The sequence below is a fragment of the Equus przewalskii genome, chromosome 21, assembly GCF_037783145.1.
Source record: "Equus przewalskii isolate Varuska chromosome 21, EquPr2, whole genome shotgun sequence".
NCBI classification, from domain to species: Eukaryota; Metazoa; Chordata; class Mammalia; order Perissodactyla; family Equidae; genus Equus; species Equus przewalskii.
In genome coordinates, this window is record NC_091851.1 from 2,271,890 (window position 1) to 2,282,580 (window position 10,691).

The following is a 10,691-nucleotide window of genomic DNA, read 5'->3' on the forward strand; positions in this document are numbered from 1 at the left end:
CATCTTTCATTTGTCCTCTTGCAGGATCCTCAAGAGCCCTCCCAGCCTCCAGCATCCTCCACCTGCAACACCCCCCGCCCCGGTCCAGCCCATGGGGTACCCACTAATGAATGGGGGGTTATTGACATGGCAGCCCTGGAAGTTCAGGGGAATCTGGGTTGTCTGAGCAACATTTTTCTGCCTGCAGGGAGCTGCAGCCCCTACCTGGGGCTGGCTGGCTTCCTGGGCCGCACTGAGAGAACGTTTGGGGGGTCCCGTTACAGCAGCATCCACCTCAGAGAGTTGGGGAAAGGCTGTGTGGCAGTTAGCTGTTCTGGGGCAGTGATTTTAGCATGCTGAGGTCTCCTTGGAGCCTCTGCGAGCCTAGGGTGCGTGCTGGATCTCCAAGCCCAGAGAGTGTATTTTCCAAAATTTCCTGGGACGAGGAAACTTTTGTATTCCCCATAGCATCTCAAAGGACTTTTGTTCTGTGGAGCACACTTTGGTAAACACAGTTTTGAAGAAAGAGAAATGATATGGTGGGTGCGTTACTGGGTTCCTGAGCACGTCTCCTGTTTGGGCCTGAGGCCAGTGCTGCCTGCTTGTGGTCCAGCCCGCCCACCGTTCACTCTGGAACTGGGCATCTGAGCTTTGGGTAACCCAGGTAGACGCCTTGAATTTGGGAAGGCACAAGCTCTACTCCCTCCTGCAGCCCTGCAGGGGCAGTCTGTGCCCAGAGTAAGCAGCCCTGACCTCTGAGGCCCTTACATACGGGAAATGGAGTCTGACAGGCCTGGAGAGAGAGCTCCGTCTTCAGAATGGCTCATCTGCCTGAGTCTGCGGCAGGTCTCTCTGCAAGATATAGCGGCCTGTCCAGGGGCTTACATTTCCTTAGGGCTGAGTTGCCAGGTGTCTCAAGGTTAGTTCCCACAAAACCACACCAGAACAGGCAGGGCTTCCTCAGGAAAGGAGTCTGGAAATCTGATGGACATTATGTGAGAAAGCGTGAGAGACGAATTTGCCAAAAGTATGACGTGAACCTGCCAAGTCAAATCTCGCTTCATTTATTCTTCCACCAGCCCTGCAAATGGCCAGCTCCGTGCCCGGGGAAAAGGGCGGTGGGTATGATTCAGACCTGAGTGGGGCTGATGCCAGGTTAGGAGGGCATCTTAAAGATGTACACACATGAACACACATATACATATATGCATACACGTATACACACGCACATATACACATAAGCACATTCACACACACATATACATGTACACATGCAAAGATGCACATATATACACATACAATTACACACAGATTATATACATATATTCCTTCCTTTTTCCTCTCTTCCTTCCCTCCTTCCTTCTCTTCCTTGAAAATGGAATTTCCCCAGTATCACTAGCCTCTAAGAAGCCAAGGGCTCTCAGATTTTTCTTATTGTCTATGTGACCTTCAGTTTGGCTAGAATCATTCCTGTTCCCCCTGAATCATGTACTTTCTATAAACATGTACAATTTTGTACAACATCAAAACTTGGTTTTGCAACTCATGAAAGAAAAGATATTACACACACAAATATATAAGTTTTCATTTTTTGGTTTATCAGGTAACAGAATCCCAAGGACAAATGAAACTTTCTGATGATGCAAAACACTTTTACTCCAAGGAAACTATTTTAAGGTTTTCCACAAAATGCCATGAATTCCTGGTGTTCCCTCCCTCAAGGGTCCCTTTGTCTGGACTTCTGTGTCCTTCCTAGGAAAACTAGCAGCCACACAGGCCCTAACACTAGCTGACAGCCTGTGTCATCACGCACTGGGTGATGAGCAAGCCGCATCGTCTGCTCCGACACAGTAGGAAGTCACCAGCTCTCAGCAGTGCCATGTGGTTGGAGGTTTTCCTGATTGTTCCACACGGAGATGACTCTTCTTCCTGCTTCGGGATTTTGTTTTATGAAAATCAAGAGTGTTAGCATTCAGAAAAAGAGCTTCCCTTTTAAATGATACATGCCCAAATAAAACATTCAAACAATGTGGAAAAGCACACACAAGAAAGTGAGGTATCAGACAGCCAGCATCCAGAGGGCGTTATCGCTTAACAGGCCACAGAAACTTGGGAAGAGAAGGTCTCTGTTCCCTTCATAGTGGTCCCATTTTGTTGGCTCAGTCTGCTGTCAGAAATCAGCAAAAATCACCGCTGCACACAATGTTCAGCTGACGTGGACTTTGCCTCTTGCTCACGTGTAAGGCGCTGTACAGCTATCGCCCACCTGTCCAGCCAATATTTACTGTGCCCCATCTATGCCGAGTCAGGCTGGCTGTGGAGCCAGCACGTCCCAGAGCCTCTGGCCCTCACCTGGAGCACTCCTAGTCTTGTTGCAGTGTCCTCGGGAAAGCCTTCTGCTGAACACCCTTCAGCCTGAGGCTGCTGGGCTGTCCTGACCAGGCCGGATGCTGCCAGGCCAGCCCGGAGCCTGTCCAGTGGCACTGATCTAGAGTGTTCCCTGGACTGGCGTCTGCTGACCTAGGACCCTTCCCTGGTGGGCTCCCTATGCCTAGTCCACTCTTTCTTTCTGACCATCTCCTGTTTTGGGAAGCCAGATGTTACATAAGACCTGCTGTGAAGAAGCTGGAACTTAGTTCTTCCAGCAAGTTTTGTTACTCACTCTAAGATGTCACATCAGTCAAACCCGTTCTATGACCTCTGGACACCCAGAGCTCCAACGTCACCTCCTGGGGCTACTTTCCTGAGCTCCCTGCTCCAAACGTCAGCGCCATCCATCTGGAGCCCCCGCCTTTATGTATTCTTGTTCATAGCATTTACCTACTTGACTCCTTACCCACGTCTGATTGCGTGCTGGCTGTACCCCACTAGAAGGCCCCAGCCCTGTGCAAGGCGGGGGCGGGTGGTGAGGGAGGGGCCCGGTTTGTTCATCCTGCATCCCTCGCACGTCACAGTAGGCACTCGATCAACGTACTCTGAATGAATGAGTGCATGGATGAGTGCATCGTTCCAGACGGGCTCCTCCCTGTGACACTCTGCTTAGGCTGACCCAGAGCCCCTGAGACGCCCCGTGGAGAGGGAGGCCAGGGCTGCGCTGTTTCCTGTGCAATCTGACCCTGAGGACACCCCTCGGCTTTAGCTGACAACGTTAGGTCATTTGGCTCATGCCATAACGGCTCATGCCTCCCAGTCTAATGATTTTTTAAGTACGCTTTTGGATTTTCCTTTCAAATAAACTATCTCACCAGCTCCTGGTGACAAGTTGAACACCTCGGAGATCACAGCACTGAGTCCTGGGGGTCAAAAGAAATCATTCAAAGCTGAGAAAATCAAGTAGTATTAAAAGGACAGAAGCTAACCCAGAGAATTTTTTAAATAACATGATAAACTAAAATTGGGTAATGGAGGGAGGTAGAGAAAGTGGCGGTGCTTCGGGTGGAGTAGTAAGTTCTGCCTAATCTGAGCTACGTTACCCCGCAGAGCAGTAGTGTTACAAGGGCAACGGCAAGATGAGCCAGAACCGAAATAATCATCAGCAGCACATGCACCCAAGATGAAGAACACACAAACCATAAACCAGGCAGTAAAAGAGAAAACATGTAGAAAATAGGACAGAATTAAGACCAAGTAGCTCCAAAATTTGACAGGGCTGAACTGAGCATTTAAATATAAAACACAAACCCGCTAAAAGTTAAACCATGAAACATCTAGAAGGAAACATAGGAGTTAGAAAAAGGAGTAATTTTGGAGTGCAGATTAGAAGTGTGAGTAAACGTTAAGACACCATAAAACAAAAGATTAATATGCTGACCGTATACAGATAGATAGAAGAAATCTGTAGGTCAAAAAAGGAAAAGATGAATAAAATTTAAAAAGGAGGACCAAGCATGAAATATACTTGCACCACACATCAGAATCAAAGCAGATGGTGTCTTCACTTCCTGTTGCATTACTGCACATTAATGACGAAAAGACCAACCACTCCACAGCAGGACTGGCAGGGGAGGTAGAGACGGAAACAGAAATAACTGCCTCTCGTACACAGGGAAAGTCAAGAGAAATGTAATCAAAACTACACTGAGATGCTCCTTCCCCACGTCGTAGTCAGGACACACTAGAAAGTGTGCAGATGTCTCGCTGCCCTAGAGATCCCTCTAGGTGCCCAACTCGCTCTCTTGACCTGGGGAGAATGCTGCGCATCTGTCTCAGCTGTCTGGCGCTGATTGCTTAAGAAGCTCAGAAACTAGATGGGCACACCGCAGCCTTGAGGGGAGCCAGGTGAGGCTGGGCATGTCCTCAGCATCTGGATCTGTGGGGTGCAGGAAATATTGATCATGTGAGTTTTGCAAACCTGCTCTGACATTCTTCACATTGATTTTGCAAATCTGCCTGTCTGAACTCCTAAGGATTTTCTTTTTTGCAATTTATTATTATTAATATTTAGTTAGATCATAAAAAATGCAAGCAAATCTAATCAGTCCAACTCTGTCCGTGGCAGGTGATGATTTTTGGCTACTACAAAAAGAAATATGGATCCAGTTCGACCTCAGATGCAGGGTGAGGTGAGAATGCCTGAGCAGAGATCCTGGCGTGTGAACTGGGACGTTTAATGAATGAGACAGAAGGCTGTTGTCTCTCAGCCCCCAGCAGCTGTCCTGCCAGGAGCTGCCCCCAGGGGACTCAGGGCCCACCACACAGCAACTTACCTGCTTACACCAAGTGCGCAGCGTCATGACAAAGGGAAACCTCTCCCAAAAGACAGAGCGGGGAAAGAATCGTCCAGCCTGTCTCGCCTTCCTGTAGAAGGAAGAACAGTGGGACGGTGTTTACACTTATCTGAACGTTGGTTCCTGGTGTTCAGGGCTCTCCACAGGTCTCAATCTCCCTGCCAGCCCCTCAGGCATTCCCTTCGTTCGTCCTCTATTCTCACTCCACATTGGGAATATCTCCTCTCCTTCTCCTAGAAACAGGCCCAGGCTCTGCACAGTGTCCTTCCCACTCCTGAAATATGCTCAGGCTTTCCTTGGAATCTTGGCAGGCCAAGGCCCAAGCACATCCTGCCCAACTTCCTGTGCGTAGGTTTGCACTTCTCCCTCTCTGCTGGCAGCTGACGTGCTGCTGGTTCCACCTGGGAACGGGATGGACGACTTCTGAGCAGGGTCAGCCCTCCCTGAGGTGCACTGTCAAATGTCGAGGGAGCCAGGGTGCCTCTCTTCTCAGGAAGATGCTCGTGCTTGCCCCGTGGCCCCTCGACAGACCTCTCCTGAGAGGAGAAAAGTGAAGGCTTAGCGGGCGGGATCACGCTGCCCACGATCTTGGCCCGGGTCCCTTCAGTGCTTCCTGGTTGTCTCCTCGTCAGCACAGATGGAGAAAATAACAAGACGACCAACAGGCTGAGCTGGACAGAGACCTTTCCTTTCAGCATCCTGTGAGCCAGCCAGAGTAAGTCAGGGTGCCGAGGGGGGTCGTTAGGACATCTTCCCTGTTCCGGTGGGCCCCAAGTGTAGGTGTCCCCAGCCCAGTGCCACTGAATTCCTTTATATTTTCCTCCAAGAGTTTTATAGTTTCAGGTCTTACATTTCAGTCTTTGATCCATTTTGAAATAATTTTCGTATGTGGTGTAAGTAAGGGTTCAACTTTATTCTTTTTCATGTGGCTATCCAGTTTTCCCAACTTCATTTGTTGAAAAGGCCATCCTTTCTCCATTGAATAGTCTTGGAACATTGTCAAAAATCATTTGACCATATATGTGAGGGTTTATTTCTGGGCCATCTATTCTATTCCATTTGTCTATATGTCTGTCTGTATGCTACTTTTGATTACTGTAGCTTTGTAGTAAATTTTGAAACCAGGAATTCTGAGACCTCCAACTTTGTTCTCCTTTTTCAGATTGTTTTAGCTATGCAGGAGTCCCATGATTCCACATGAAATTTAGGTTGGATTGTTCTATTTCTGCAAAAATTGCCACTGGGGATTTAAATAGAGATTCATTGAATCTATAGATTGCTTTAAGTAGTAACGACATCTTTACAAAATTGTCTTCCAATCCATGAACACAGAATGTCTTTATATTTGTGTCTTCTTTAGTGTTTTTTTTTGGCAACATTTTGTAGTTTTCAGTGTTACCAAACCAGGTTCATTTTGTCTACCACACAAAATGCCAATCACCAAGACGACGAGTTTGCAGTAGAGAAAGGGATTATTCACAAGGCAGCCAAGCGAGAAGACAGGAGAACCAATCTCAAATCCACCTCTCTGAAAATGGGGATCAGAGACGTTTATGGGATGAAAGGGCCAGGCGGTCTGAAGTGTGGAGACAGAGGATTGGAGGTGAGGAGAAGTGAGGTAATTGATGACCCACGCAAGTGTGGTCCAGCTTCATAGCTCCTCACAGGACATGTTCACAAAATGGCAGCGTTATCATGACCTGAGGGTGAAGTTTTTGGACCCCTGACATCAAAGGGTCACCTATGGGGCATCCTCGCAGCCCCAGTTGGTGAATCAGTGGTCTTAACCAGCCTGAACTGGACAAGGAATTGACTCTCAGTTCCTGAAAAACTTAAGCACCCCACCTGTTACCGTGGTGACCCCAGTGCCAGAGATGTTATCTGCAGGGTCGGCTTTAGCATTGCCTTATCTAACTACTTTTTCAAACAGACAAATAACTGAGTGTGGTTAACGCAAGATGGCTCCTGGTCTCATCAGTGTATGTCTTTTGCCTCCTAGGTTAAGTTTATTCCTAAGTATTTTATTTATTTTTTTTTTTTGAGAAAGATTAGCCCCGAGCTAACATCTGCCACCAAGCCTCCTCTTTTTGCTGAGGAAGATTAGCCCTGAGCTAACATCTGCCACCAACCTTCCTCTTTTTGCTGAGGAAGACTGGCCCTGAGCTAGCATCTGTGCCTATCTTCCTCTACTGTATATGTGGGACGTCTGCCACAGCATGGCTTGACAAGTGGTGCACAGGTCTGCACCTGGGATCTGAACTGGCAAACTCCAGGCTGCTGAAGCAGAGTGCGCGAACCCCACTGCTACGCCACCAGGCCAGCCCAGTATTTTATTCTTTTTGATGCTATTGTGAATGGAATTATTATTTTAATTTCCTTTTTGGATCCTTCATTGTTAATGTATTCTGTGTGGGCTTCCACCCTGATGGGCATGGAGACCATGATCCAGCTGTGTCCATAAGATCTTAGAACACCTATACAGCTGGAAGAGCCCTGGCCAGCCTTGGTTGACAAGGACTCAGACTTTTCCAGGAAATGGACTGGTGCCCAGAGAGGTCAACTGCTCACAGCGTCTGTCTAGTAACCAGATCCACAAGAGCCAAGCTTGGCTCCAGTCCTCTCTCCTGGCCCTGCCACACACTCCCAGCATCTATTTCTTACAACTAATGGTGCTGAAAACTTAATATCCACACCTGCTGATGCCTGTTGACATGCGAAGTGAATCTGCACCAGATCAGTGATGCTTGTAGAACACGAACACAATAAATGGATTCTGATGCTCCCTAAATGCCAGCCAATCTCTTTCAGACCTCAGCAGGAATACATTGAATTGATAAACAGACGCTAAATAAACCTCACCTGAAATCACAATGTGGCCCCTTAGAAAAGAGCCAAACCCCCTCCATCCACAATGATGATGTGGGTCAGGAACCAAACTGCACACAACCCTCATCCTGGGCTCTGAGGGTGACGCGTTTGCTGCCATGGAAAGTGTTTGGGCTCCTCGCTCCACCTGTATCCTCAGAGGCCTTATCTCCAGGGCAAAGGCAGCCTTTCTGGAGGTGGAGACCCACCATCTGTTGTCAGTGCTCTCATCTTCCCTGGCCTCTGAACTCTGCAGCACCAAACGGAAGCCCTGAAAGCAGGCTGTGTGTGGTTGCAGCCTGGTGAGCCCCTGCCCTGAGGGCCCTTATCTGCAGCCACACTTCTGGAGCCAGGCCAGTGACCTTGCTCCACCGATGAACTTCCCCACTGACTTCTCAATTCCTGGAATTGTTCAGAAAATCCCATTGGAAATCCAAGGACGGCTGGGTCTCTCAGTGCTGCTGCTTGTGCACGGAGAAAGGAAGAGCTCTGGCCTGACTGTGGGGCTCTGGGGTCTGGGAATCCCACACTTTCAGGGGCTTGTGGGGAGGGGGCTTAGATTCTGTCTCCTTCTGCTGGTCGTGGTTCCTGGAATGTGGAAGCAAGCCTAGATCCTATAGAAGCTTCTCAAGTTCTTGGCCCCCCGCCCCCTAAAGGGAAACCTTTAGGATAAAAAACAATTCACCTCATTAGAAAGCACCCCTCTTTTAATATGAAACACAGAAATGAAGAAGACAGAAAGGAAAGATGAAAGAAATATGAAAAGGCAGCACCTTTCCAGCTCTCATTATGTGTCTGACACTGCGCAAAGGACTTGATCGACACAGACCTCATTTCGTTCTTATAATAACCTAGGAGACAACCATCACTGTCACTCCCATTTTACAGATGCGGAACTAAAGTGCGGGGCAGCTGCATATCCAGAACAGCCCCTTCAAGGCCCGTGTTCAAACATCGTTAAGAATTTCAAGATGGCGACAGTGGAGCATTAAACACAGCATGGGCCCTTCTGGGCGCGGGCCACGTGACTCGTCTCAGCGAGCAGAGGAGGCAGCCTCTGGAGGTAGGCCCGAGCTCTTAACCACCATGCATGTTGCAGGTTTCATTACAAATAGAACTTCTTCCCTTCTATTTTGCATTGGTCCCCTGCAAGCTGGGTCACGCAATCCTTCAGTCATTCAACAAATAGTCACTGAGTTGGGACTAGTGGCACCAGAGAGCTGGTGTTAATAACTGAGGGGACCCTCCTGTTGGCATGGCCTCTTGGGTGACGCCTGCCATGTTTGAGTCTCCCCTTACCCCCACCTGCCTGAGCTCTGCCCCCTGCACTCCTTCCCCTGTGGGACGGTGTCCAGAGGCCTCCAGAGGGAAGTTGTCACACACATGGGCACTGTCTCAGAGCTGCCAGTGACTTAAGCCTTGAAAGAAAAGTTTCCTAATCATCTTGGAAAATGGAGTAGGAAGCACTTTTGCTGGCAATTAAGTACTATCCTTTCCTAGGTGTATGTGGTAAGTGCTTAATAAATGCTGTCTCTTTTTTTTTTTAAGATTAGCACCTGAGCTAACATCTGTTGCCAATCTTCTTTTTTTCCTTCTTCTCCCCAAAGCCCCCCAGTACATAGTTACACGTTCTAGTTGTGAGTGCCTCTGGTTGTGCTATATGGGACGCCTCAACACGACCTGATGAGCCGTGCCACGTCCGCGCCCAGGATCCGAACCGGCAAAACCCTGGGCCGCCGAAGCGGAGTGCGCAAACCTAACCACTCGGCCTCTGGGCTGGCCCCATAAATGCTGTCTTTGAGGCAAGTGCGAATGGGGACGAGAGGGTGAGCTCTGGCCTTAGCCCTGCATCCCTGGGTCTGAGATCTGGTTCACCAATGCCCTCCTCTGGGGACCGTACAGCCCCCTGAAGACTAAGTGGGTGGATTGCATCTCAGACTAGACTCAGGTGCAGGACACTCATGACGTGTGAGCTCTGTGCCAGTTCACTGGGACCATGTTCTAGGCAGAATCAATCCATGCTGAGGCCAACTTGATATCCAGGCTGTTTTTCTTGGGTGTAGGGAAAAGATAAGAACCAGGAAATTAAATAGTGCATGATCCACACAACCAGAAAACAAACAGTAATGGCTCTGACTATACAATGACAAGAGGTGGGGCCTTCCCAGACACAGGGAGGGGCCGTGGTGATGGGTCTGTGGCCGCCTCACAGGGCAGTCATCATTGGAAGCTTCTGTGAGCCTGAGAGACCTGACCAGTCGCTTCACTCACTGGAGGGGCTACTTTCGGTCAGATTATCAGAAGGTTCTTGAGGTTCAGGTCAACTTAAGCTAGCGGATGCCATGTCAGTCTGATGAATATGACAGCTGCCCACCGCAGGAAACATGGGCAGTGTTTGTGTGGCTGAATCTTTCAATTATGGTTGAAATAAAGACTGGTTTGTGGACAAATACGAAATTGGGCTATTCTCCAGGGCACTTTAGGAATGCTTAAAAGAGGTAACTGATGCCCCCAAAGCACAAACACTGGATGCTGGCTTCTCCATGCTTCTCAGGATGCCAAACATCTGGATTAAGACTCGATTAAGACTCTGGTTTAAGACACCAGAGCACTGGCAGACAGCTTCATTACCCACAGTGAGCCGTGTGCAGGTCACATGGGGCACTCAACAGTGATTGGTTGATGGAATTGACAGCATGACCTGTGAAGTCCAATGTTCCCCCAAGATGCATTTCTAGAGCACCAGTGTCCTACAGGACTTTAATAAATGTTACTCAGAGAAAAAGCTTCCATGGTCCGTTGAGTTTGGAAAACACTAAAGTAAACAGTTTTCTTTCTTTAGGATTTACTGGTGCCTTTAATCTGCTAACAGGTGCTTACTTACCCAGAGGGGGTAAGTATGAAGCTATACACAGATTTATTAGACAAAACGCTCAAACCTCTTTTCTTTTTTAAAAAATGTTTCTGGAACATTTATTGACTTGTGGAAAATACATGATCCAAGGAGAAGAGCTGGCCCAGTGCTGCTGGAGAAAGCTCAGGCTCCCTGCTCCACACTTGGCTGCACTGATTTGAGGTCTCATTCATTCTGCTGCATTCGAATCCTTGTCAGGGACATGG

General features: G+C 48.5%; 2 long non-coding RNA genes across 3 annotated transcripts; one reads left to right on the forward strand and one right to left on the reverse strand.

The window, feature by feature from the left end:
- Positions 1-1,556: 1,556 nt before the first annotated feature.
- Positions 1,557-4,816, reverse strand: LOC139078104 (uncharacterized). Its single transcript, XR_011530863.1, has 2 exons — positions 4,686-4,816; positions 1,557-1,911 (listed from the first exon to the last, which is right to left on the reverse strand). It is a non-coding gene; the product is annotated as an uncharacterized lncRNA (long non-coding RNA).
- A 287-nt stretch (positions 4,817-5,103) lies between these two features.
- LOC139078105 (uncharacterized) lies at positions 5,104-10,356 on the forward strand. Of its 2 annotated transcripts, none has more exons than XR_011530864.1 (3): positions 5,104-5,421; positions 6,750-8,634; positions 9,179-10,356. It is a non-coding gene; the product is annotated as an uncharacterized lncRNA (long non-coding RNA). The 2 variants fall into 2 exon arrangements; XR_011530865.1 differs by having other exon boundaries at positions 5,110-5,421; positions 6,754-8,634.
- Positions 10,357-10,691: the final 335 nt, after the last annotated feature.